General features: G+C 48.1%; 2 long non-coding RNA genes across 3 annotated transcripts; both read right to left on the reverse strand.

Annotated features, from left to right (window-relative positions):
* Positions 1-17,234: 17,234 nt before the first annotated feature.
* On the reverse strand, positions 17,235-25,153 carry LOC146257683 (uncharacterized). 2 transcript variants are annotated; one of them, XR_014729852.1, is made up of 3 exons: positions 25,004-25,153; positions 21,064-21,162; positions 17,235-17,354 (listed from the first exon to the last, which is right to left on the reverse strand). It is a non-coding gene; the product is annotated as an uncharacterized LOC146257683 (long non-coding RNA). The 2 variants fall into 2 exon arrangements; XR_014729853.1 differs by lacking the exon at positions 21,064-21,162.
* LOC146257684 (uncharacterized) lies at positions 21,220-23,219 on the reverse strand. The gene is made up of 2 exons (XR_014729854.1): positions 23,136-23,219; positions 21,220-22,467 (listed from the first exon to the last, which is right to left on the reverse strand). It is a non-coding gene; the product is annotated as an uncharacterized LOC146257684 (long non-coding RNA).
* Positions 25,154-26,972: the final 1,819 nt, after the last annotated feature.

Consider the following 26,972-nt stretch of genomic DNA (forward strand, 5'->3'; position numbering starts at 1 on the left):
CACCTCAACACAGCCCAACACACCTCAACACAGCTCAACACACCTCAACACACCTCAACACAGCCCAACACACCAACACAGCCCAACACACCTCAACACAACTCAACACAGCCCAACACACCTCAACACAGCCCAACACACCTCAACACAGCCCAACACACCTCAACACAGCCCAACACACCTCAACACAGCTCAACACACCTCAACACAGCCCAACACACTTCAACACAGCCCAACATACCTCAACACAGCCCAACACACCAACACAGCCCAACACACCTCAACACAGCCCAACACACCTCAACACAGCCCAACACACCTCAACACTGCCCGACACGGCTGCGGTCCATCAGGACCAATACCACACGCCACAACAGCAGAACAAACAGTTTCTTCCCGTCCGCTGTTGGCCTCTTCAACAGGGCCAAGGGTTCACACTGACTTCAAATGACTTTAATGTCTTTAAACACATTGTATTTTGCACTCCATTCCACAATTGTATCCTTTGTACCACTTGTATTTTTAGTTAAAAAAAATATATATATTGTAAATCACGGCAACTTCATATTTTATTGTATTTTTTATTTAAATTCTAAATCCACTTAGTATTGCTAGTTTATGTACCCTTGGTATAGTTAGATCTCATATTTAATTGTGTTGTATGTATGCACCTTCCTGCCAAAGCAAATTCCTTGTCTGTGCAAATTTTAATGGTGATAAAAACCCATTCTGATTCTGATTCTGACATTGCCCAATGCAACCCAACACACCCTAATACCATCCAACACACCTCAACGTAGCCCAACACAGCCCAACACACCTCAACGTAGCCCAACGCAACCTAACACAGGCCAACACAGACCAACTGACACTGAAAAATATGCAACAAACTGTTGCTCTCCAGACTGTGCTCCAATCATGTTTCAGCTCTGGACTTGTAGGACATAGAACAGTGGTACTTTTACTCAGCACACTCTATTTTAATGGCGCGAGTGTGTGTATGTGTGCGTTCAGGGTCTGTGTGTTTCTCCCGTAGCGTAATGGCCCAGAGGAGTAGAAAGTGATGAGAAGCTGGCGTTTGGGCCCAGAGCGAGCCCTTATAAGGAGCGCTGGAGCTGTTTTCTCTCCTCTTCGCTGTCTCACACTCTCCCAAAGTGCCGCAAGGTCGGAAGAGAAGAGACCATCCTTCCAAGTCAACATATTTACATATTTGTAGCGATGTGGGGCGCCTGTGTTGGCAAGCGCTGGTTGGATAGCAGGCCCTTGAGATTGGACATCTGTAGTCCGGGCCCGGTTCCTGCTCTCTACCTCACCTCTGACCCTCTCCAGATACGACCAAACGAGTTCTGGACCTGGCCTCTTCGTGAGAAACACCTGGCCGTGGAGCCCAACAAACAACATCACACCATTCACCTCCCATTCTGGGGGGAATTGTGTGCCAGGGATATTTTTGTGTGTTGTCTACCCCATCTGTCCGATCACCCAGAGCCTAGCGTCTGTCATGGATCATCTGGGCCGGTGTGACCTGTGTACTTGGTGCCGTGGCGATGAGGAGGACAGACAGAGCGTCCCGGCAACATCTTCGCACTCCGTGAACCCTAAAATGGGTCTTCCGGAAGGGATCCAGAAGGGTACCGTGGGGAACCCCGCTTTTCAGGCTGACATGCCCCCCCCCCCCCCCGACCCCCCCTCCTTCCTCCACCCCCCCGTCACCCCTCAGCACTAGCGAGGGAACACAGCACTGTGTTGCTCTTGGCAGGACTCCGCGGGCTGTCCCAGCGTGCCTCAGAGCTACAGCTCTCCTCCTGCGACCTGCAGCCAACAGCACATTGCTCACATTTTCTGCCCGCGCTCTCTCTGTGAACGGTTCATAGGGCACACAGACGCTCAGACACAGAGGCACAGGACAGGGTGGGACAGATAAGACCATTGCGCTTGTCATCCACATCCTCTCTCACTCTCTTTTCCTCTTGCCATTTCGGCTCTGTCTTCTCTCTGTCTTCGATCCCTCCTCCCTACACCACTCATTCACTCTCTTTCTTTTCTCCTGTGGTTTCTTGTCCTTTCAGTATGACTGTCTCACTCACTCACTCAGCCAGCCAGTCAACCAGCCAGTCAGCCAGTCAGCCAGCTAGCCAGCCAGCCAGCCAGCCAGCCAGCCAGCCATTCAGCCAGTCAACCAGCCAGCCAGCCAGCCAGCCAGCCAGCCAGCCAGTCAGTCAGCCAGTCAACCAGCCAGCCAGCCAGCCAGTCAGCCAGCCAGCCAGCCAGTCAGCCAGTCAACCAGCCAGTCAACCAGCCAGCCAGCCAGCCAGCCAGTCAGCCAGTCAACCAGCCAGCCAGCCAGTCAACCAGCCAGTCAGCCAGTCAGCCAGTCAGCCAGTCAGCCAGTGCAGGTGTGTGTATGTAACTGTGGTCTGCTAAAGGGAAGCTGCTTATCTAAGAAGTGTCTGAACTAATGGAGAGGAAACCGTCTGTCTGGCTGCCCTGGCTGATGCTGTCACTTAGTCTAGTGTCAGTTAGAGGGCACACACACACACACATATGCATATATACACACACACACACACATTTCACAACTTCACAACAGGTGTGAAGTCAGTCAAAAGATTTCCAACCCTCTGTACAAGCCTGTGTGTGTGTCTGTGTCTGTGTGTGTGTCTGTGTGTGTGTGTGTGTGTGTCTGTGTCTGTGTGTGTGTGTGTGTGTGTGTGTGTGTGTGTGTGTGTGTGTGTGTGTGTGTGTGTGTGTGTGTGTGTAGAAATGAATGAGTGTGTGAGTGGGAGTGAATGCACACGTAAGTGTGTCGAGTGTTAATCAGATGACCTGGGTTCAGACCAAACAGCAGGGCTTCAACCCATGTGCTTTCAACAACAGAGGATGGACGTCTAACCTCCATCCCACACACCGGCCCGCTTGGCAGGACACAGCGATTTATATTTATTATTTAATTTCAGTTGTTTTTTCTCCACTTTAATTTAAACTTTATTTCCTCTGTGAGTCTGGGGTCTGGGCATTTCTACGTAAATGAAGCACGTTCTCAGAAAACAGAGGGAAGGGGGAGAAAAGAAAAAGAGAGAAAGCCCAGGCTGTCTCTTGGGTGCCCTTCTTGCCATCCCATTTCCTATGCATCTGGTCTGTGTTTGTGTGGGGAGGGAGGGGGGGGAGAGGGAAGGGGGGGCGAGGGAGGGAAGGCCGTCTGGGGCCGATTAATAACCAGTGATTTATAGGAACTTTTATAGAATAATACAATAAAAATGTGTGCGTACGTGTGTGTGTGTGTGTGAGCGCAAGTGTGTATGTGTGTGTGTGTGAGTGTGTGAGTGCGGCTGTATGTGCGCACTCGCTTGGGCTAGAGTGAACACAATGCTTTTTCTAATTCCCCGGGAATCAAAAACAAATTATCGAGAAAGAAAAGAGAGCATGCTCAGGGTAGATTGGGCACAGATGGAGAGGAAATAAAATGAGAGAGGAGGAGTGGAGGAGTGGGGAACCGGGAGGGAACAGGGGTACCCAAGAGAGGGAGAGAGTGAGGAGGGCAGGATAGAGGGAAGATGATAGAGGGGAGGAAGGAGGGAAGGGGGAGGGAGGGGGGGGGTGAAGTATGGAGAGAGGGCAGAGAAGAGAGGGGGTGACTGAGAGGACAGGGGTGCAGTGGGGAGAGGAGGAAGAGAGGAGAGTGGGAGGAAAAAGACCAGGGGAGTTCCCATGCCCTGTGCAGAGGAAATGGGAGAGAGACTGAGTGTGTATCCACAGTATGAGAGTGTGTAAGAGAGCAGACATTAGTGAGTGGTTGTGCATGTATTTGTGTGTGTGTGTGTGAGTGTTGGTAGGTGGGTCTAGTTATGGAGGTAATCCAGGAGATGCGGATGGGTCTGTCTGTGTATTTATTTAAATGTGTGTGTGTGTGTGTGTCTAGCAAGGTGTGGAGGTTGTCTTTGGCAGGGTTTTTAGTTACAGGTCTGACAAGGCCCAAGAGAGGAGCTAGCTAGCCAGAGATAAGCACTTCTCTATACGAATGACTTCCTGTCTCCATGGTCTGGACTGTGGCATCTGTCAGAGGGAGAGAGAAAGAGAGCGCAGCTCTCCATCGTTCTAGCCCTCCTCTCCCCTCGTTCATCCCTGCCCCCTCGACCTGTTGCCCAATTCAGGAGGAGGACTGAGTCCCACCATCTCTCCCCCTGGCTGGTTGCACAGGCTAACCTCTTCCTTTGTTCCCTCCTCCATCTCTCTGCTCCATCTCTCCATCCATCCCAGGGCACTGCCACCCACACATCCGTTCCAGATTAGGGGGGGGGGGGGGGGTAGAGGGATGGAGGAAGGGAGGGAGGTTGTTGGCAAAGCAGCAGAAAGGCCTTTTGCTGGAAACTCCATCAGTGGGTGAATCATTTTCAGCTGAACCCGGTTGCCCTGGCAACTTCCTCTGGCCTTCTCCCTGGCTTCTCTTTTTCTTAGCTGTCTCATCTGTGAACCTCTTTTTCCTTTCTCAACACCAGACAACGAACATTATATTTACAAAAGGTTGACATGCACAAAAAAATGGTAGCGCTGCTTTAATCCAAGCTCTGCTAACACAGTTTCAGAATGACAATCATTTCACTTTCAAAGTCTCTCTGACGTAAAAAGAAAAAAAACGGTTGCACCTCAGGTTCTCTCTTTCCCACACTCTCATGTCTCTCCCGGTTCAGGAGGTTCCTGCTATATCAAATTCCAACACAAAGATCTTCACCAGACATGACAACGCTAGCACGTAAGGATACAGACCCCACTGTAATAACAGGTTTTCATGTATGTTACTGGCTTATAGGATGTGTGTGTGAATGTGTGTGTGTGAGAGACAGAGAGAGAGAGACATAGAGAGAGAGAGGGAGAGAGAGAGGGGGAGAGTGAGGGGGAGGGAAAAGGAAAGAAAGAAATAAAGAAATAAAGAGAGAGACAGGGGTGGAGGGAGAAAGAAAGAGAGACAGAGAGAGAGTTTCTGTGTTGTGAAAAACGCAGAAACTGACTTTCCGTTCACAGGTGGCGTGTGACTAACGGATGCTGACTGGTACGTGCACCATGCTGGGTGAGTACGTGCCGACCTAACCGTGTGTGTGTGTGTGTGTGTGTGAGAGAGAGAGATAGAGATAGAATGACTGTGATCTCTAGTTGGGCTGCACAGGGTGTACGTGCGACCACACCAAAGTGAGCATGCTTGCCATGAAGAGGGAGAGAAAGAAAGAGAGAGAGAGAGGTGGAGAGAGAACGGAAGAGAAGAGAAAGAACAAAAAAGGCTGTAGACGCAATGCGCCTGCAAGGAGTGTGGGTACACACACACACACACACACAAGAACAAAAAGCCACACGTCCACAAGTTTCACTTCTGCCTTGTGTGGCAGCGCGCTCTGGAAACCCGCTATACCAGGGTGAAGGTTCACACACAGGTCAAGACAGACACACAGAGAGGAACAACACATCCGACATCACATCATCCTGAAATAGAAAGATCTGAAGATCAACCTGATGAGAATACTTACTTAATGTTTATATATATATATATATATATATATATATATATATATATATACATATTTATATATCGACAAGACACTGATCATGTTTAATCCCAACCACTGAGATTGGGAGAGGCAGACACAGAGAAACCGAAGGACAGACAGACCATGGCTTTGAAACTTGAGCCTCTGAGAGAGGCTGAGAAGAGGCTGAGAAGAGGCCGAGAAGAGGCCAAGAAGAGGCAGAGAAGAGGCCGAGAAGAGGCAGAGAAGAGGCTGAGAGACCGTAAGGGGACAGTTTGACACGGGGACTTTGAGAGACATGTGTCTGCGTTGGAATGGGGACCATGTAGAATTTCAAATACAGCCTTTTTAGAAAAAGAGGAACATGACCCTGGGAACAGGCCATGAACGAGTTGCCTGGTAGTCAACATGGGGCAATCATGGCCTCAGGAGAGACGTCACCAAACTGATTTGTGTCAGTCAGTGTGACACAGCCATTTTCCACAGTGCTGTGGGATGAGATGGATAGGTGGACACACACTCCTCTCTTAGCACACACGCCTACATCGTGTGTGTGTGTGTGTGTGTCTGTATGTGTGTGTGTGTGTGTGTGTGTGTGTGTCTGTATGTGTGTGTGTGTTTGTGTTCTGCATGGGTGATGGAGTGTGTGAGTGTCGGCAGGGGTGATAGCAGAAGTGGTCATGGTGCAGGGACGAGGATGTGTGTGTGTGAGGGAGGGAGGGGGGGAGGTTCTCATGGCCTCTTAGCCCCCCTCTAGCCCCTGTTCCTGCTCTCTGATAGGCCAAGCGCAGACAGCACACACTCATCTCCTCCAACGAGGGGGGGAAAGAGAGAGAGAGAAAGACAGAGAGAGGGGGGAGAGAGAGACAGAGAGAGAAAGCCAGAGAGAGAAAGAGAGAGAGAGAGAGAGAGACACAGAGAGAGAGAGAGAGAGAGAGAGAGAGAGAGAGAGAGAGACAGAGAGAGAGAGAGAGAGAGAGAGAGAGAGAGAGAGAGAGAGAGAGAGAGAGAGTCAGAGCTACATAAATAGAGAGGAAGGAAGGAAGGTGAGAAGTCAAAGACCAGTCAGACGTATGTGTGTTCTAGTGAGCCTTCAGCAGCCAAGAGAAGTCAGAGAGCTGCATCCCTGACACAGGAGTAGCCTGCCCTCTCCTGGTCACACGCGCACACTTCAGCCAGGGAGGATTCTCACGTCTGACTGCAGAGGGGAAGAGGCCCCTTGGGGACAGTTACTAATACGCATGTACGTGGTTGTGAAGCAGAAGTAGCGACCCAAAAGAGACGTGTCCATCGCAGATAGCTCACACACTGTCTACGTTTCAACAGCTAAATCAGTAGAAGGAAGCAATTTATCTGAGATACTCAGACAAGATGGATCGTGACATGACAAAAAATAACCATAGCTCTAGCTATAAGTACCAATGTGAATTCATTTCCAAGCAACTTCTGCACAAAAGGTATGCTGAACTCAAGCGAGGGCAACGGATTGGGGTATTTCAGTTTCATGAATAGTTCCTTCCTCAAAACCCGGATTACATTCACAGATCAATCAGCTCAGACACATTTCCTGCCAGCCCTCCAAAGCCCACAGTCTGAACCAGACTACAGGAACGCTGGAACGATGCCAATGTAAAACAACCCGCAGCGATGGAGCTAATCGCTCCGGAGGGCAGGATTCCAATGCTAAGTGTCTGACAGACCTATAGTCATGCTCATTAGTCTGTGCTGTATGGGGGATGTAGTCTTTAATATGCGGGCTCGTATACACAGATGGAAGCGTGGCACTGGTCCTGAACGGGCGGGATTAAACGAGCGTTTACACAGTAGCCTGTCCTGGGCAGCCGTTAATCACCTTCAGTATCAACACAAGATAAGAGTGCTTCCATATATTATACACAGTGTCTGGAAGGTGTATATAGAAGTTTTAGTGTGGTAGCCGGGTTGTTTATGCCATGGTCACCTGCTAATCTTCTGCGCTGGGCTGACTGATCAGTGCCCTCACACACACACACACACACACACACACGGACATTCACAACCAGCAAGAACACTGGGTGAAAAAGTGATCACGTCACACCCCTTCTCTCCCCCCCGCACAAACACACCCACACCTCCACACACACGCACGTCACCCAGCCCCCTCCCCCCACACCGCCACCCTCGCACACCCACACCCACCCACAGAGCATACTCAGAATAATTCATGGGCCTGCCTGTGTCCACCTCACACATTCTGAGAAGCGTGGCGGCCTTGCCTTTGTGAGTGTGCCGCTCCTGCGTGCGTGTTTTGCCAGAGTGCTGACGAGGGGAGGTTACCATGGCAACTGCTGTGAGCAGGCTATCTCCTCTCCCTGCCCATAGATATCGTCTCTCGCTCTTTTTCTCCTCTCTCGCTCTCTCTCTCTCTCTCTCTCTCTCTCTCTCTCTCTCTCTCTCTCTCTCTCTCTCTCTCTCTCTCTCACTTTATTTCTCTATCTCGCTCTCTCCCCATCTCTCTCTCTCCCGGCATCTCTCTATCCCTCTATCTCACCCTCTCTTCACCTCAACAAGCTACAGAGTGAGTCACAAACGTGTTAATCCGCTTCCTGTGGATACCAAGAACTTACTCGAACCCCAGATGTCATTACATGTGTAGGTGTGTGTAGGTGTGTGTGTTCACCGCAAGCACATGGCGTTCTGTGCCCTAATTTCTCAGAATGTTAGGAAATGAATGAATTTCAGACTTTTGATGTATAGTTCAATAGGACAGGTCTCTTGTCAACATGTTCTTACAAGAGTGGAAGCCACCTGTCAGCTTGTTAAACAGAGAACAGCCTTGGTGAGAGACACAACCATCACCCTGACGTCAGTGGAGAACTCAGGTTCCCACGAAACTGTCTCCTCTGCCCTCCACGTGACAGGTGGAACACCACTAACAGTGTTTATGTCTGTATTTCCCCCGACACACACACACACACACACACACACACACACACATACACACACAGACAAACAGAAAGCACAGGTTGTGGTAAGGGCTGAGGTAAATGCACACTTCAAGAACAGCCCCTTTGTCACAATTCCCTGGTGAGAAGGAGAAATGAAGAGTAAAAACCAGACAATGCATGTACATTCACACTCACAGCAGAAAAATGAACAAATGCACACAAATAAACACACACGCATAGTAACATTCTGAACACAATGCAGTAAACCACAGCCACTTAGACACACACACACACACACACACACACACACACACACACACACACACACACACACACAAGCATTAGAATCTCCCCACTCTTTAGTTCCTACGAAGGCCAAGTCTAGCTCCTGTTCCAGTCTGGGTGTTATGTATGTGTACAGGTGCAGCATTAGAATGACTCAGTCCAGTGAATCATGTGCTTCCAGCATCAGATAGCTGCAGCAGATACGCTCAGGTTGAAAGGCTGGATGCTGGAGCCTCCGAGCCCTCTCCCTGGCTCTGCTACAGCTGGCTAGACCCTCTCCAACCCTGGCCTGTCACTTCCAGGCCTATAATGCTGGAAACGCAGAGGCCCATCATTCAATGTTTCAAGGGGTATGGATCCCCGTTTGCTCCTGCAGGGTAACTAGGGGTTATGGTAACCCCTAGTTACCTGGTGCATGTGCATGCTCTGAGAGGAGGACTGTTCTTTGTAACAGTTGTGTTGGTGAGTTTGAGGGTCTGTGTGTGTGTGTGTGTGCTCCTCAGGTCATCGTAAGTTCTGCCACAGTGGTTGGCAGACCAAAAAATGAGGTGGTGCCAAGTGGTTGTAGAGAGCTGCATCCATGTGCATTGGTGTGTGTGTGTGTGTGTGTGTTGTACTGTATCTAAGAGTCCTGAGACCTGTGTGTATTCACTCTAACACACACACACGTCTGCCAAGTTTTTCGAGCATTTAGAACAAAATGCTAACCCCAGCAGAGGCAGACGCAAGTCTTCCTGGTGTTTGCAGAGATAAGAGAGTGCACAGGAACAGACTGCCTTGAAGCAGCACCTCCGTCTCAGTGCTCTGATCCACCCTGAGATAGCAGAGCACCAGGGCCAGAGGCGGGATACAGAACTCCACATCCACTGACCCTAAAAATACCTGGCAGACCCAGACATAGACCCAGACACAGAGTAACATCATACACACACACATACAAATAGCTGATTTCATGAGAAATTGCGCTTTGGACAACTGATTGGATGTTCAGAGGTAGAATGTTTTTTTTCTTGGTTCCATCTTGGGTGTGATGAAGTGAGAGAGAGAGAGAGAGAGAGAGAGAGAGAGAGAGAGAGAGAGAGAGAGAGAGAGAGAGAGAGAGACAGAGAGAGAGGGGGAGAGAGAGAGAGAGAGAGAGAGAGAGAGAGAGAGAGAGAGAGAGAGAGAGAGAGAGAGAGAGAGAGAGAGAGAGAGAGAGAGAGAGAGAGAGAGAGAGAGATTAGATGGAAACTATCTGGGATTGTCAGAGGACCTCAACAAACTGAACACTGCCCAACCATCTGCTATAGTCATTTATGCTCATCCAGATACAACTAATTTACTAAACGGTACTCTTATTGCATCGAAAATCCAGCTTGTCACTGTTAAAAGCTGATGCCGAAACAGCACTTATACATATCTAATAAAAATACTCATGTTTATGTAAGCATGACCAAAATGTACAATTATCATCAGCACAACCCTGAAATGTAAACCGATTTCATCAGCATGAAACGATGTCGCAACTGACTCGTTTTGCTAGCTGAGTTCTTCTGTGGTGGTGAGATAGAAGAAGATGCTGCTGCTCTTTATAGATCATATCATTTGGGCTGCATGCCTTCATATATCTTCATGAGGAGGACTGTGACATTTACTGCAGGAAGGAGGCCATCCAAGGGTTTGAAGGCATGGCAAGAGCACTTGGACTGAGGCCCAGGCCAGGTCGTCTGGAACCAGGACTAGAACCAGACTAGGACCCAGACTAGGGCCAGGAATGGAACTGAGACTGGAACTGGGGCAAAGAACAGGAATGAAAGCAGGAATTGAACCAGGAGTAAGATAAGGACTAGAACCAGGACTGGGAAAATTTGGCCCCTGGGCAAATTCAACAGCACAGGCTCCTGCTTTGAGACACACACACACACACACACACAGGCTCTCTGAACTCCGAGGATCTGCAGTCAACACACACAAAATAAGTCCCAACCAAACCATGGAGGGGTTACATCCACTTCTGAGTGCAGAATCAACATGCCGTTTGGCACGTGCACACACTCCCATGCAGAGAAAGACACGGACACACATCTTTCTGTGCGAATATATGTACGGGTACATCTTGGAACCTACTTTTAGCTTCCTCACTTGACATAAAATGAGACGTGTCAAAGATGAGTTACACTTGTGGTGAGCACTGTCCCACGGCCCGTAATGAGGCACACAACATCCAAACCACTGATCTACTTCTGCTTTTAATTACTCTTGGCCGAGGCAGGTACCCCCCTCCTCCCCCCTCCCCCCCTCCCCCCTCCCCCTCCCCCCCTCCCCCTCCATGACAGAGCGAAGCTGCTCTCACCCTCCAGCGCGGCAGCCTGCTAACCACACACCAGACATGGCCACTTCTGCTAACGCTGCTGGGACAAAAGGTCTCTTTCATATACAAGCTCCAATACCTACTTTCAGTTCAGCCTGCTTCCTCTCTGAGCTAAGTATATTACTGTGAGAAACTCAACATTGGATTAAGCTGAACTCACAAGGCCGGTCATTAGTATGCCAGGACAGACTGGTATTCAACACTGGGTTCTATCAATGCCAGACAACTAATTAGAGAATACTTGGCACTCGTTTATTCACTTCATCAGGGTTGTTTTTGGTCCAAACAATGTTGTCATTCAGGAGGGTTATACTGTAAGTGTTTTTCATACACTGTCTGGCTCCCCAACAGAATGGGAAAGTGGGACAATTCGTTTTAGCAGGGGTTCAGATGACATGAGGAGTATTGATACACACTCCAGGTGTGCCTCTCAGCATCCTTCACAAAGTAAAACCCTAACAGTGTTATAAAAGGTGTCAGATAAAACCTGAAGGTGCACATTTCAGGTAGGCCAGCACATCTGGGATTGATTGATGAATGTTCTTTCACAACCACTTTCACTAGCTCTCCACCCCTCTCTCTCTCTCTCTCTCTCTCTGCCTCTCTCTCTCTGCCTGCCCCTGCCTCTCTCTCTCTCTCTCTCTGCCTCTCACTGCCTCTGGTCACACAGAGGGAAGACACCGCAGAATCAAAAAGGCAAAAGGTCGCGACCCCTGGGTCAGATGAGTAGCCTAGCATGTGGGACAGAAAAGCCCCTCCACCACCCCAGTCGCTGGTTCCCTGTCTGCAGGGGAAGCGGGCCAGTGCCAGGGTGCAAGCTTTATGGGCTGGTCTCGACCACGCTCACCACATTCCCACCGGCCTCCTGCCTGTGGACGTGACTCTGGCCACGCACCGCTCGCCAAACCACGGGGTGCAAGCACACACACAGCCACATACCAGGATGTGCGCACACACACACACACATACACGTATGCAAAGGCACATACTGTAGTGTACCGACACCCATTTTTGCTTACAATATCAGATTTTAAAAAGTACAGCACGTGCGAGAAAAAAGAAAAAAAAAGATTCTATGAGAACATCTCAGGTTCTCAGAGGCGACAGTGCCACACTGCGTCCAGACGGGTCAGAGCGCTTGTGGCGTTACCTTCGGGTCCATCTGTAGACCGTGAGGACAGCATTTCCATCTCAAGCATATGAACACAATCACATTAATTTCCTCATACCAACTGGCACAGAGGGGGCTGGAAATGTACAAAGAATGACTCATTGTTCTTGATATAGTGATAAAGGTTTGTCGTTTCCTACTCAGACATGGCTCTAATGAACCAATGTTGTGTTACACCATTGGATGACTCACCAGTCCAGGTACTTTCCTGCAGCGCACAGAGAACTGACCTTCTGAGTGGACTGTGCATCTATGTTGTGTAAATAGAGAGAACCGCACAATAATGGTAGATTTCAGTACCGTTTTGGAACTCAAAATGTTCTTACGCGGAACTTAACTGGAACCTTAAAGAAGAAGCTCAAAGTGAAACTTTTTCTGTGGGTTTTACATTTTACCAGTAGAAAGGGGCATTGTATTTAGCATTACTTTTTTATTTTTAAAGTGTGAACTGGACATAAACTCCACCACCACCACCACCACCACCACCACCACCACCACCCCACACACATACACAAACACACTCTCTCTCTTTCTCTCCGCTCCCTAACCACCCCCCCCTTTTGCCTACCAAACCTCATTCCAACTCCTCTGGCTTGGAACGGAACTATGGATCAACCAAACATTGACCCGTCACTGGTGGCCGAACCTCCGGGTTCTGACCCACGCCGCAGAGCGTCCTCTCCCCGTCCTAAACCACCCGAGGATTTACGACAGAGGGATGGGAGGAATTCCAGTGGCCATTCCTAAACGACATGCAGACAAAGGAGGCTTGTGAGACACACTGACACAAGGGGGACCGGAGGGTGCATCATGTACAACCCTCCCTGTGTCTGTGCCCATGTTCACACCCCCTGTGCTCCACCACCGTGAACCACAGCAGTGTGCCAGGTGAGTCCCAATGTTATGACACGCAGTTGGGAGTTTTACAGTGTTGGAGGAGTGTGTTGGCATTTCCTGCATGAGGCTGACCAGAGGCGGGATCCACATCCAGGTCCTGTGGTGATTGGTGGGCCTCAGCCAGTTAGCAGTGGTCTGGATCGGAACCCCTCCCAGTGCTCTCCTATCACAACCCTCGCATGATGTTCCCATGGTAATTGAAAGGAGCCACCATCTTAAAGAGTACTGTCACAACAGAAATGTCTGATAGTCGTAATTTCAACACGTGGGCAAATTTAGTGATTCACTGACAAGGGAGAGTGCAGTTTATAAAACCTCAAGAACAATAGAAAAACCTAAGGTTTTGAGACTGTGCCCATTGTTGTTGCTAAAAACAGGAACCAATCTTCAGACGAAGTGACGATTGTAGTTAAATTTCATTCTCTGGGCTGTAATTGTATCTAACTAAGTTTGCCTACCAACTGATCATGATAATCTATGTGTTGTGCAGTTAACACGTCAGCTAGGCTGGCCAATTGTAACCTTGTGTCCTCCGAGGCTGGAGACGCAAGCCCAGCTCTGAGTCACGGCGGAGTGGCGTGGTCGGGAGTCGTGAGGCCGAGTCGCGAGGGCACAGATCACACCGGAAGAGAATAAATGAGTAATTAAGAGAAGAACTTGTTGTGAAGTTTGTTGGTATGTTTTCTGTGGTGAATCACTGACACAAGTGGTATATATGAAAGGCTCTGTATGAAATATCTACGTTTTTTTTCAGCACATCCCTGAGTAATTGAAGGGGATGTTTTTTGCATTACAAGTCAGGGTTTTTGTCATGTTTGTTGCGTAATGATGCAACAAAATATTTATCTAGGTCAAATTCTCCATTATTAATGACTACGTTTCTGTCATTTAAATCTTTAGAAATATTTCTCAAGCATGTGAACTCGCAGAGTGAATTTTCACCCAAGAGCAACACTGACATCTATTGGTGAATCAGGGAACTTCACATCCACTGGACAGACAAAGCTTGGCTGTCAATGACATGATGTTTTGAACATAAACACAATTCAGTAGTGGCACATCCTAAACAAAGCATTCTTTCTGTGTGAGTATAACATACAAAGAGAAGGTAAATGTTTTTGTGACGGGCGCAAATGGACTTGGGCTGCAGGTTTCTGAAGTCAAGCTTCCGGTTATGTTTGATGTCGACGTGACGATCTTGACGGGAGAGCAGCACCTGTTCATGATGAGCTTGTGTGATGAGTAGGTCCACACGATCACAGCACCGACACGGAGGCAGTCAAGACACAAGAAGACCTCGTCCATGTCTTATACCGTCGCCTCTCGTCCCTGTTTCTCAGTCAAGGTTAGCCAGGGGAGACAATACAGACATGTGTGAGCGTGTGTTTGTGCGTGTGGGGGAGCAGGGGGTGGAGGAGAGGGGGGGTGAGTCATCTCGATGAGTCATGTGCAGTGTGTGTGGACAGCGAGCGGAGGGGGGAGAGGGAGGGACCAGAGTGGACTGCTGGGAGAGCCACAGTGGAAGCACACAGAGCAAGACACAAGACAGGAGAGGATACAGGAGCCTGGAAGGGACAAACCAACTACACAGATCGACTGGCGCAACAGTTCCTAAGAAGACAACATCTTAGACACATGGACTTTTTACATTCGGGAACATTTCACCGCACGTGTTCCTCCTTTTAAATGCATTGGCATTATTCAGGGAATTCCACAAAGGCTTTCAACCAATAATTTAACCCTTGTGTTATCTTTGGGTCATTGTGACCGTCTCACGTGTTGCTACAACTTAATTTTGATAAAATAATTTTGTATGAGGTCAAATTTGTTTTAACCGTTGGGCTGTCTCACACCCCCCACAGCGCAAAGGTTAAAGAAAATGCTTTTTATTTGTTTTTGTATTGGGTAAAGTTGTCGCTGCACAATGATGGGTCGTTGTGACCCTTTGGGTCGTTGTGACCCGAAGGCAGCACAAGGCTTGTGTGCACCTCAAAAGCTTAGTATAAGATATTTACTGTGAGCAGGTGCACTACAGTTTTTCTAAAAGAAACACCAATCATTTTATAACACGAGCAAAGAGTAAGTCATAGCCACAATATCAAAATGGAAAAGACGGGTTTAAATCTGTTGTATGCTTCCGTAGTGTTGGAAAGTGGACAGAGTTGATAAGAATAAAGGATCATTGCTTGTATTCCTCTGGACTTAATGTGCAATATTGCATTTCATTCAGGGCATTCCGACTCCTATTCCACCGCCCTCCCCTGTCTCTATCTCTCCTTTCCCCTAGAGAAGAGGTGCACATGAAAGGCTGACGTATTTCCCTGATGCCGCCTCCTCTTTCTCCACGCCCCCCCCCCCTCAATCACTCTCTTCCTACACCCTGCTCTCATACATTAATGATAGGGAGAATGGTTCATCATTTCTGCTACCCCCCCCCCACCCCCCACCCCCCCAAAAAAACCAAAAAAACATGGCATGCGCGGAAATAACATGAAGTTAGTGGAGATCTAACACTGTTGTCGGGCAGTTTGTGTACACTTGGACTTCACCGATTGGAGCACAATTTCCCCATCTTCAGCTGAGTCACACAAATATTATTCACCAAATGTGGCCTGTGTCTTCATTAGTCACAGAGAGGTGCCTCTACTTTGAGTGGAAAGCCTTTTACAGAACCAGTAACCAAAGCTACCTACGCAGATCTTTGTGGTACGCTGGCATTGTATCCATGCTAAAGATATGACTCAACAAGAGACGCAGCAGAGAGACTTGGACAGACGCTGGGAGAAGCCAGACTTGGAGGAGTGAGTTGGGGCGATGACAGGTGAGACCGCTGGCTGTTCTGCGCCACACCTGCACCCCAGAAGAAGCATCCCCATCCTGCAGCATCACGCTTCATTCAGGTGATCCTCGCTAATTAATTCTCACCCATCAACATTGGCTTCCCACAGCGGGAAAGGAGGGGTGGGGGTCACCCACAGGGGAAGCGGGGGGGGGGGGCTGGGGATTGATGAAAGATTCATGAGGCCTGCTGTTATTAGCATGAGGCGGGGGCTTCGTGTCAATGGAAAACACTGGGGGTATCTTCTCACAAGAACGATTGATTAGCAAGACGCTATAACACCTTCAAATCAACACCGGGGGTGGTTGTGTGTCTGGAGAGTGGGTCTTGAATGACTGCCAATGTAAGGCTTCAGTGCAGGTAAAACCTCAAGGGATTGGAGGTGTGTGTGTGTGTGTGTCAGAGAGAGAAAGCCGAGACAGAGAGAGGAGAGAAGCAGAGCAGAATACTGATGACTGTGTGCAGTGCAATGAGAGATGAGAGAGCCCTTGGGTAAAGGAGAATGTTAAGTTATGAAGGATCTCTCTCACTCTAAGAGATGACATCCATTTCATCAGCACCAGGGAGGGATGGACAGAACCTGGGTGATGGGAGAGAGTCGGAGACAGACGGGGAGAAAAGGAGGGAGAGCAGGAGAGAGGTAGGATTCAATCGTGCTCCAGAATAAAAATGACACTGGGGATTGGATGGGTAACTAGTGTGTGTAACCCAGGACTTCAAAGAGGCATCCCTATTCTCTCTCTCTCTCTCTCTCTTTCTCTCCGCGTGCTCTCTTTGTCTCTAACTGCCTTTCTCAACCCATCTCTGTTTCTCTCTCGCTCCGTCTTTCACTCTATCTTGCGCTTTCTCTGTCTCTCTTTGCCTACCTCTCCCTGCCTCTCTCTCTCCCTTTCTCTCTGAGAGATGGATCCAATTGTTGCTGCATTGGAGATTTGGGTGTTCCGAGAAAGGCGGTGGAAGAGTGTGTGCGGAGGGGGGCTGACTCGATAAAACCTGCAGTCAAAAGAGGGGGCAGTCGGTGAGTTGTGAAAAGAGAGGGGGAATCAACAAATAGGGCCTAAGGGTGAGTGAGGGGGAGGTGTGTGGGGGGGCAGGGGGGGGGGAGCAAAGGCTGGGAGGAAGCATCCTGGGTCCCAGTGACGTTCATCCCTTTCATGCTTCGTTCATAATCCCCACAAGATCTCATGTATGAGGCCATCGGCAAGAGCCTGTTTACGAGTAAGAAGAAAAATCACTGACCACGACTACCTTTGATATTGTATAAGTTATTAATGACGGCCTCATTAGTCTTTCAGCACTCGCGCTGGAGAGTCTTGGGTTCGTCTTCCGGAGCAGCCTCGGTGTAGCCCTGGGAGGGTGGAGTAGCAGGCTGTAATGAGGGCGGGAAACGGAGAACACGGTAAATGGGTCAAGGGGAAACCAAAGGGGAGACCAGTGGGCATCAGGAGCCACGAGGGTTGAAATATCCAACAGATGACCAAACTGTATCCACTGGGAGGAGCAAATGCCTTTTCTTGTGGTTGGGGGATAGGGGACGAATAGAGCCTCGAAACTGAATGTTGTGTCTCAAAATGAAGGGTTCAGTTCAGTCTGGCTTACGCAGAGCACCAAAAAGGACAAACAGCATATAAAAACCAACGTTGTTCTTGTTTGGCTAAATATCTTGGCTGTAAATAATTAATCATCATTTCCATCTCAGATGGCAACAAAAAAGGCACTTTTGATTATTTTGTCGAGTCTCAGAAGGAACGTCCGACTGTCCTGGGGTTTGATTACCTAGCAGCAGGGCAGGGGGACCAGGAAGGAGGCAACCCAGTGACTTCACACTGCGTCGCCTGGTGCTGCATCCCGGTGCTGCTTATCTAACTTCCTGTGTCACATAAATGCACTAAAGCCACCTATAATGTCCTGCTGTAACTGTGTTGGACCCTGTCACCCCGCCACCACCCCCAGTCCCAGACCAGCTACCCCCTACCGCCACCCCCCCTCAGTGACACTTCATACCTTCATTACTAGTGATTCATCTGGCTCTGCCTCCAGACTGCAGACTACTCACTCTCACCTACCTAGGCAAAGCTGCAGTAGCAGACGTTCAAGTGAAGAAAATGTCTGAGTTAGATGTACGGAAAAAGAGAGAGAGACAGAATGAGAGAAAAAATAAACAGATAGACAAGATTGTGTGTGCAAGAAAAGATGAAGACACAGAAAAACTGATCGATAAACAATGACAGCACTATCAGAGGATGTTAACTGAACACTGTCGCAGTTCAGAGTGACACATCAGAAGAAAATGTTTTTTTTTAAACAGCAGGAAATGGTCAGGTAAAATCTGGTGTTTTTGAGTGGGCTGATGAGTGTGTGTTTGTGTGTGTGTTTGTGTGTGTGTGTGTTTGTGTCTGTGCTTAGGAAAGAGTGGGGTGGGGATCAAAGACAAGAGACAGAGATCCATTGTATGCTCTCGCTAAATCATCTTTTTTGTCTTCTTTTTTTGTTGTCTAGCTATTGGTGAATCTGTGATTGATTGATATGACAGTTTGTAATTGTTGATTAATCAGATATATCATCGTGTCTTAATCCACTCAAATTAAACAGCCTTTTGTCTGAGGTCCGATCATTTTATAATCTAGAACAACGACATCAGTCTTTCGTTTCAACCTCCTTGCGTGGTGGACTGTACAGTCTGATCAGAGCTGTGGATCAGGACTCTACTAGGTGAACTCACCCACTGCAATCAAATTATTCAATTACTTGAGAATCTTTCCATGTCATTGATCTGTCAGTGAGCCAGGTCGGCAGAGTCCTCAGGAGGCTACTGGGTCTCTTCTGCTACCAGCATCAGAGAGTGACAGACACGTGTTTGATCCCACTAATGATTTGGGTTAGATCCATGGCCTAGTGGCCACAAACCCTTCTGTTCATCTGCACACTGGATGACATGGAGGACCACCAGATTAGGCTAAATGCTGTTGATTGAGCTGTAGCAACTATGTACAGAAATATATATATATATATATATACTGTGTATATATATATATATATATATATATTGCTGTTATATCGTAATCAGTGGTGTGTTCCAATGTCTGTCTGCCAGCCACACTAAAAAATGACCCGTGATAGACTGAATTTTGAACAAAACGAGAAGTACGTTGGCAAGAAGGAACAAAATGGTCTCATATACATATCAAAATACCATAGAAGGTCCCTATCCGCCACCCCATCCCCCAGAGCTTCCTATCCTCATCCTCCCTTCTCTTCTTCCCTCTCCTCCCCCTCCCCTCGGCTCTCTTCTTCTTCCCTCTTCTAACGGAACCCTAGCGTCCTGTTGACTACATTCTCTCAGTGACGTAGGAGTCCACGTACGTCGTCCATGTAGGTGATGCCTTTCAATGAATGAGTCCCCCTCCCCTTCCCATTACTAGCACCACAGGACGTCTATAAGAAGACATCGCCGGGACAGCCCGCCGAATTTCACGAGTAACCAAGACGCGATGGTCAGCGTATACGCAAGCGAGGATAACCGGAGAAAATATTTTTCCTTGCGTTGATGCTCTGAGAACTGGCCAGCCGAGGATCAGGTAGATAACGTTGCTAAAGAAGTTTACTGTAAAAGACAAATGTAAGGCTATATGATAAATGTTAACAAGTAAATGTACATTGTATTAACTCTCATGGAATCGAATATATCGACAGTGCATTAGTCTTATGTAGAGATGGGTAAGTTATCGTTTATTAGTTTGAGACGTTATACATGTTCTGGCACCGTTGTAATAGCCTGTTAACCACGTGATGACAGAACGTTAATTTTACCAACTGCTTAATCACAGACTTCTATTCTGTCTCGAATTACCTTTTTATTTCCTAGTGCGAGCCATGTCATGGTACTACGGTAGAACAGAGGCTCAAAGTTACTGCAGTGTGAGTCACTTTGGCGCACATGGGCAGTGACAGTTGAGAAAAAGAGAATGTCTTGGGTGTATGCTAACTGCATGTTAACCCGCCTGCAGAAAACGACATTTATGTCGAGACTCGTCTGCATTGTCGGTGACATATAGTCACACGTTAACAGTTATTAGTAGTATTTCCAACATTACCAATCATAACTTTATTGAGATAAATATTGTCATTGTTTTTTATATCTTCAAGTGACATTTATTGAAGATTCGTCAGACCGAGAACATTCTTTTAAGAGAATAATCCTGATGAAAGTCAAATAGGACATGATGCTAGCCTGTCCGTTGCTGCGCTTGCGGTTAAATCTACTTATCGTAAACTCTACTTGTCTATTCACTGCAAAGACAGCAGGGGCTCTCCTCATAGTTTGTTGGCTTTTTCTGCTGTCAAAATGACATCGTGACGCGTTCTGAGATGAAGTCAAGTCTGCGTCATCCCTGCGCACATGCACACGACTCCCAATCAGTCACCAGAAGGGTTTAAAGAAACAGCACGAGATGTGCATACGTCCATCAGCTGCATTGCGATCTCGCTCTGCCTGATGTGAGAGCAGTTAGATGAGGGGGCTGTGATCCCCTGGGGATCTGAATGCCCCGAGGAAAACCCGGAGAAGGCTGCTGCTCTGAATGAATAAGACTCGGATAAACCAACTCTCTTTCTCTGTTGCATTTGGCTAACTCCCGCTGTGCATTTGAAATTATACAGCCTTCAGTGAAGAACTACACCTCAACCAGGAAAATAAAGTAGATGTGACGGTATCTTAGTTGAAGTGTAACCTATAGCCGAAGCCCCCCTCATTATCGATACAACATTGATTAACGAGTAAGTTGATTCGTAGGTTCTCATTATTCATCAGTTTCTCAACTCACTCTATTCTATAATCAATTTTACAGGCTAACTAGGCAGAGGTCAGTCAGTCTCTTTCATATGGATCGCATCTTTCGCATGGTCTTCATGAATAGCCTACACGAGACACGAGCGATACCCGGAAGAAACATCTAATGGATGACAGTTACACGATTTTTTTTTGTAAGGATTCATAGCTTTTGCACTGTTAGTGTCCACTTTCTCAACCACGTGTAATATATTCAAATATACTGTACAACTCTAATGGCGGTATTTACGGTTGCTGTAGCCTGGTTGGAAAGTGCAGTTTGTTGGGTTGTGGACTCCGATCAGCACCTTGGACAGCGGCAAAGAGGAGCTCCAATCTGTTTTGCCGACTGTAATCTTGGCATTTTAGTCGGACATAATATTATGACATAGATATATCATAGACATTAAATTTAATATTTTATTATCAAGACAAAATATTTCTGTTATAAAGAAAGGATGAATGACTGCAGTGAGACATTGTTAAAATTACGTCTATAAACTATTAACACAGCTGCGTGTATCACAATAACTTGATTCGGCTATAAACCAGCGGCAAGGTCACACTTGCGAATATAATAATTAGTCAGTAAACCTCAGTCTGTTGGCGGGAAGACAACAGTTAGCTTGTACTACACATCCAACTTTTATATTTAGACTAGGAAGGCCAGTTAGGATGTAAGGCTGTTATACACTCTGCACGTTCACATCGGACAATTGTTACTCAATATACTTTGCATAACCTCACAATGTGGCTGGTCCATATCCTTTGACTCAGGCCGAGATAATCTGTATAGACATCTATCAGCAGAATTTGGCCATGTCCCCATGCTTGCTGACTGGCTGGCCTGTATTGTATGTGTCTTTGTACTGCTGGTCTGTTCACCGCTCTCTGACTATGACAGCCTCAGCATCTCAAATGTAGCATGTAGAGGAGAGCATCATCATGTTGTAGAACGCCATGACAAAGTAACAGTTTGTTGTATCTCTCTCTCACATGAATCTATATAGTTTGATGTATTATTTATGTTGCAATCATTATTGCAGTCTTTCATTTTCCTTCTGTTATCAAGTGTTCTTCAGACGGTGAATAATGTCCGTTTTAATGTTTGCCTCGACGACACTGCGTTCTTGTTCAAATCTCATCATGACAGTCAGTGCATCATTACCTTGGCTCTAGACTGCTTACTGCTAACACTCTTGTACAGTACAGTAACAGTCTACAGTCATGGCTACTGATGCCTGGCAAGCCTCGCCCTGCCTCTCCACTCACACCCTACTGTTGGGGTGCCTCCACTCTGCCCTGTGTGCCGGTGACTCTACCCCACCTTGACAGAGAAGACAGGGGGTTCCCCCTGTGAACCCGAAGCACCACAGGAAGTGGAATCTATACCAGATTCTCATCCACGCTCTCCTTCAGCCAGTCCTTTACACTTCTGTCTCCATGGTGACCGTGGCATTAGATTGTTACTGTAGCAACAGCACCACTGGTAACAGTCTACAGCCATGGTCGCTAAGGGGCAAACCTACTCCAAATGGACAGGTGTGTCAAACACCTTCGCTGGGTCAGCAAATTAGAACATCGCACCCTTCAGATGTGCTAAAAGACACGGGTATCTCCAGCTTGTAGGATCAGACCACTGACATGACCATGCCTGTGAAAGAGAGATCGCATTAGCTTGAATAATGTACATGCGCCATTTCCAAAGACCCTTATATGTATGTGTGAGGAGGCCCGTGAAACCATCGCCCCCGGAGTAGTGAGAGAGGGGGGGATCCCTGGGGGATGACATGAAGGGGATGCTGGGAGCGAGTGGGGCTTCATGGCCAGTAGACAGCAGGCTTCCAGGCTGACGTAGGTGGGCAGCATCTGAGCCCACTATCACAGGATCGGGGGTGGAGCTAGGAGAACACCCTGGAGCCTGATCTATCACGCCCCGCCCCTCCCCTCCCTCTTTCCCCCTCTTACCACCCTCCCTCCAGCATTCAACCGAAGATATAGACCAGACCCAAAAATCTACCTAAGATATGGAGGGAATATTCAGCTCATCCAGCTCAAGTCATGTGGACGAATGAGAGTTGACCTCATGATTGATATGTCCTCTTTCTTCAGAAGAGCCTTTTAATCCGCACCTAATCAGCAGCTTCTCATTAGCACCGGTACCGTTCTGTTTGCACACAATGTCTTTAATCTGCTTTCAATAAAGAGTGAGAGAAAGGAGGGCAGAGTACCTTCGCACATCGTCTCTGACTTGTTCTTCATTGATTCAAGCACTCGTGTCTGATGTGGAGTGGTGCTGGGCTTGAAGGAGCCATTACTCACGGTTCGATCCTGCAGGTGTGTGGAGGGGAGGGGAGGGGAAGCGCTGCCCGGATAGGGATCCTCCTTGAGGCCAGAGCGTCGCAGGTAACCAGACTCCCTGGACCGTAAGAGGCTACATGCTGGTGCTCTGGCCCAGCAGCACATAAACTCTTACTGTTCAGAGAGGACGGTTCAGATGGTGTATTTGGCTGCAGCAACCCTGTGTGTGAAGAGCGGAGACCTGTTGTTGTGGCAGAGGGGGTGCCATCGCTGTCAACATGTTGATCCGAGACAGTCTTTTTAAGACGATATTCTTCAATGTGCAGAATTTTTACTGCTGAGCCAGTCAACAGGCATTCGCTGAAAATTAAGGTTTCAGAGAGTGTGTGTGTGTGTGTGTGTGTGTTTGTGGGAGCTGACAATTCCAGTCAAACGTATCACCCCCGACAAAATAAATAATAGAAGTGCAAACTAGCATTCGCAGTCACGTTTTGTGTGAGAGTGACTCGTCCGCCCAAGCTCCTCTGTAACCTGCTCTGCCAGGCAGACAGAAAAGAGAGAGAAACTGGGAGTGCACTGTATGTGATCAGATTGACGGAGAACCCATGAAGACCGCATAACCAGGGAGAGACCTGGAGGAGAATTGGCCGCGGTTAAGGTGGGGTGCTGTGGGGTGCGGCCGTCCAGGGACTGCGTGGTGGTGTCAGCCTGCTGCTGGGTTGGCGTTTGGCCGCACGATTGGGGACAGGCTGACCTCCCACGCAGAATTAGTCATCGCTTTTCACCACTTCATTTTTTTTCTTCTTCTCTGCACGTTTTCTATTCAACCTTCCTTCACATTTAAATTCTGCCCACACACGCACATGCACGCACACACGCGCACGCACACACCTAAGCTTCCTCACATGTCTCACTCTATCTTGAACGAAGAAATCGTTAACCGTTGTGGAAAGGTTATGTTCTGCAACGATGACGATGGAACGTTTACGTTTAACTATGGTCATAATCATAACAGTCACAGGACTCTCATCTGAAGAGAGCGTTGCGTTGAAGAATGCAAAGTCGCAAAAGTCCATCAAGTGGAGGGTTCCAGTGCCAACTCTGAATCCTGACACTGAACCCCAGTTCCTCTCTCTTCCCTTCTGTCCCTCAGGAATGCTCTCTCTGATTTGTTTGTTTTCTAGTACTCGTGCCAAAAATGTCTCGTGGCCTCCAGCCTCTATCCGCAGGCCTGATGTCAGGGGGCCAGATGTGACTGGATACACCGGGCCTCTGGTGCCAAGCTGGGCTTATGCGGGACCATATGTGCCAAACTGGCAGGACTGAAATCCAAGGGAAGCAGCAGAAGAGCTTCATGTATCCAAAACAATTTCAGGTGTTAGGTTGGCAGAGATGACTACTACTGGCGCTAAAAAAGAATGCAAATATGATATCACCGTTTGAACTGTGTGGCATGAAGAGTTCAGCCCTCACAGATGGGTTTTCATTTTTAAAGGCTTTTATTCTGTGGGCAATAATCGAATTAAAACACAAGTGCGCCAGCTCAGTCCATCCTCAGGGTACAAATAGCCTAGTCGGGATGGTAGACACAAGAGTAAACCAAACCCAAACCATTCTAAGACAAGCTTTGTTGCAATCCTCCTATTAGACAAATGAACAACATACCTGACCATACATCTACACCTCCAAACCTGAGTGGCCTCATGTGTTTGTTGTTAAATAACACGCCACCTTCTGTTTGAAATGTCAGGTCACTGAAAATTGCTCTTCACTACATAGTACATACCTTCACTAAATGATCTTCCCAGTGCTTCTAACACCATCCACCACAACGACAAAAACTTCAAATGTGTTGTTACTGTAGCACTGAACCAAGTAGCCTCACCCACATCAGACAGGCTTCATATTCATCCAGCCCGCAGCACCACGCTTCCTGGTAGAGAAGAAATGTTAAGGTATGTATTCCAAAGGGAATAGAGGGATAGAGAGAGAGAAAGGAAGAATCAGAGAGAGAGAGAGAGAGAGAGAGGATAACAGTCCATGTGCTGACCAGTCTGGTTCTGGGTCTTATATGCTGTCCAGAGCCACTCCTCTCCCTAAGCTGGCCCCGTCACATGTGGATGACTGGAGTCACACAGTCCCTCCGTAGAAGAAAAAAAAACACAGACAAAAATAAGGTTGCACAATCGCTTCTCCCCACTTTCTCATTTGCTGACGCCGCTCTATGCGTCACGAAATGAAGACAGAAAACAGAAAATCAGTTTGTTTGAAATCTTTCACCTATTTCTGACCGTAGGCAAAAAGTAAACAGTGGAGCGACAGAAAGCAGAGAGCCTGATGCTGTTATCTTGTATGCCGGTCGCTAAACTTCTGTGACCTTTAGTCGGGGGTAGTAAACAGTGGGGGAGGGAGGGGGGCCCTCTGTGACTCTCTCCCTCTTCACAGTAATAAACCAGTCGAACGCATCGAGTGGACCACCCCGTCTGCTTCAATCACAGGCAACAGAGGTTGGTTCACACACTCCCAAAACAATACCTCTCAGAGATGGGGGAGGGGGGAGTGAACCCGTTAGCCAGCAACATTGGAGTCAGTCGCCCTTCTATATCAGAGGCCTTTTGTCGGTGACGGAAACTGACGGTGATGAAACTGGCAGAGATACGGCCGATCCTCTGGAGCGTGCGGTTAAAAACAATGAGCAGCAGCTGACCACACACACCCCAGGCACGCTGATGTCAGCCAACACAGTAAGCCATCCTGGACACCTGTTGCTTAACTCACAGTCCTGCGTCTCTGCGGGCAAAGCTCATAAGTAGCTCGAAGCACTCTGAACCCCCACTCAAGCACTCCCTCCCTGGCCATCCTTTCGCCCCGAGGACAGGAAACCGGGCGCTGATGGCCGAGAGGGAGCGCTGATGGTAAAAACATGTGGAGCGAGAGAGAGAGAGAGAGAGAGGGAGGGAGGGATGCCAAGGGAGATGGAGGAGAGTGGAGTCACATTCCCCTGCACATCTGGAAGCGGTTATACACACCAGCCAGGAGAGTACACTGGGTTCCTGGACTCCCCCGTGCACACTCACCCACTGCCATGCAAAACACACGGTTAAATCAATGCACCGCCAGCCGCCGCGTTAACAAAAGGTGGTTGACGTGCAACAGCATACAGGCTGGGCTAAGATCGCCATCTAGTGGCCAGTGCCGACAAGTACAAGTCTGAACAGGGAAAGCGTTTGACTGTATTTCTCAGCTTCACAACGTCCAGCGTGTGACAATAACACAACTCCTAAAATGTACGAGTCGACTTTAAGTCCTTTGACACCTAGTTGATTTAATAGAGGGATGAGCGACGGATAAATACGCTACGTTACAAATGATTGCTTGACTACCGACCAGGGAGTGAGCAGCGACTACAGGAGGAACTCCAGACATGTGAGTCTCATCAGAGGTGGTCTGAGAGATGCGCTCTGCTCATCAGTTGAATGTCCTGCTGTCTTCAACATCCAGAAAAACATGGTCGCTCCCAGGTGACTCAAGTACAGTTCTGGCTAACCCTTTCTAATTGAGCTACCCAGTGCTGTGGTTACTGTGGGGAAACATAGTTTCAAACGATGTTTGTCAAACCCGTCCTCAAGTCATAAATAATGTAGATACCCAGGCAGAGCAGGCAGGGACTAGTCTGATAGGAGAGCCAGACTCCCTAGAAAGACAGAGTTGTTTAGTTCAGCAGAGCCATCCATAGTTTTGCAAGTTTATTGGGCTTGTTAATCAAATGCACAGCTTCCACCAGTATCCCTGGAGCTGGAGGAGGGAAGATTGTTTATTTGCTGTCGAATGCAATGCCTCCCCTATTCCCACAGTCCA

Source organism: Hypomesus nipponensis, chromosome 15 (genome assembly GCF_054491055.1).
Source record: "Hypomesus nipponensis isolate SF chromosome 15, ASM5449105v1, whole genome shotgun sequence".
NCBI lineage: Eukaryota > Metazoa > Chordata > Actinopteri > Osmeriformes > Osmeridae > Hypomesus > Hypomesus nipponensis.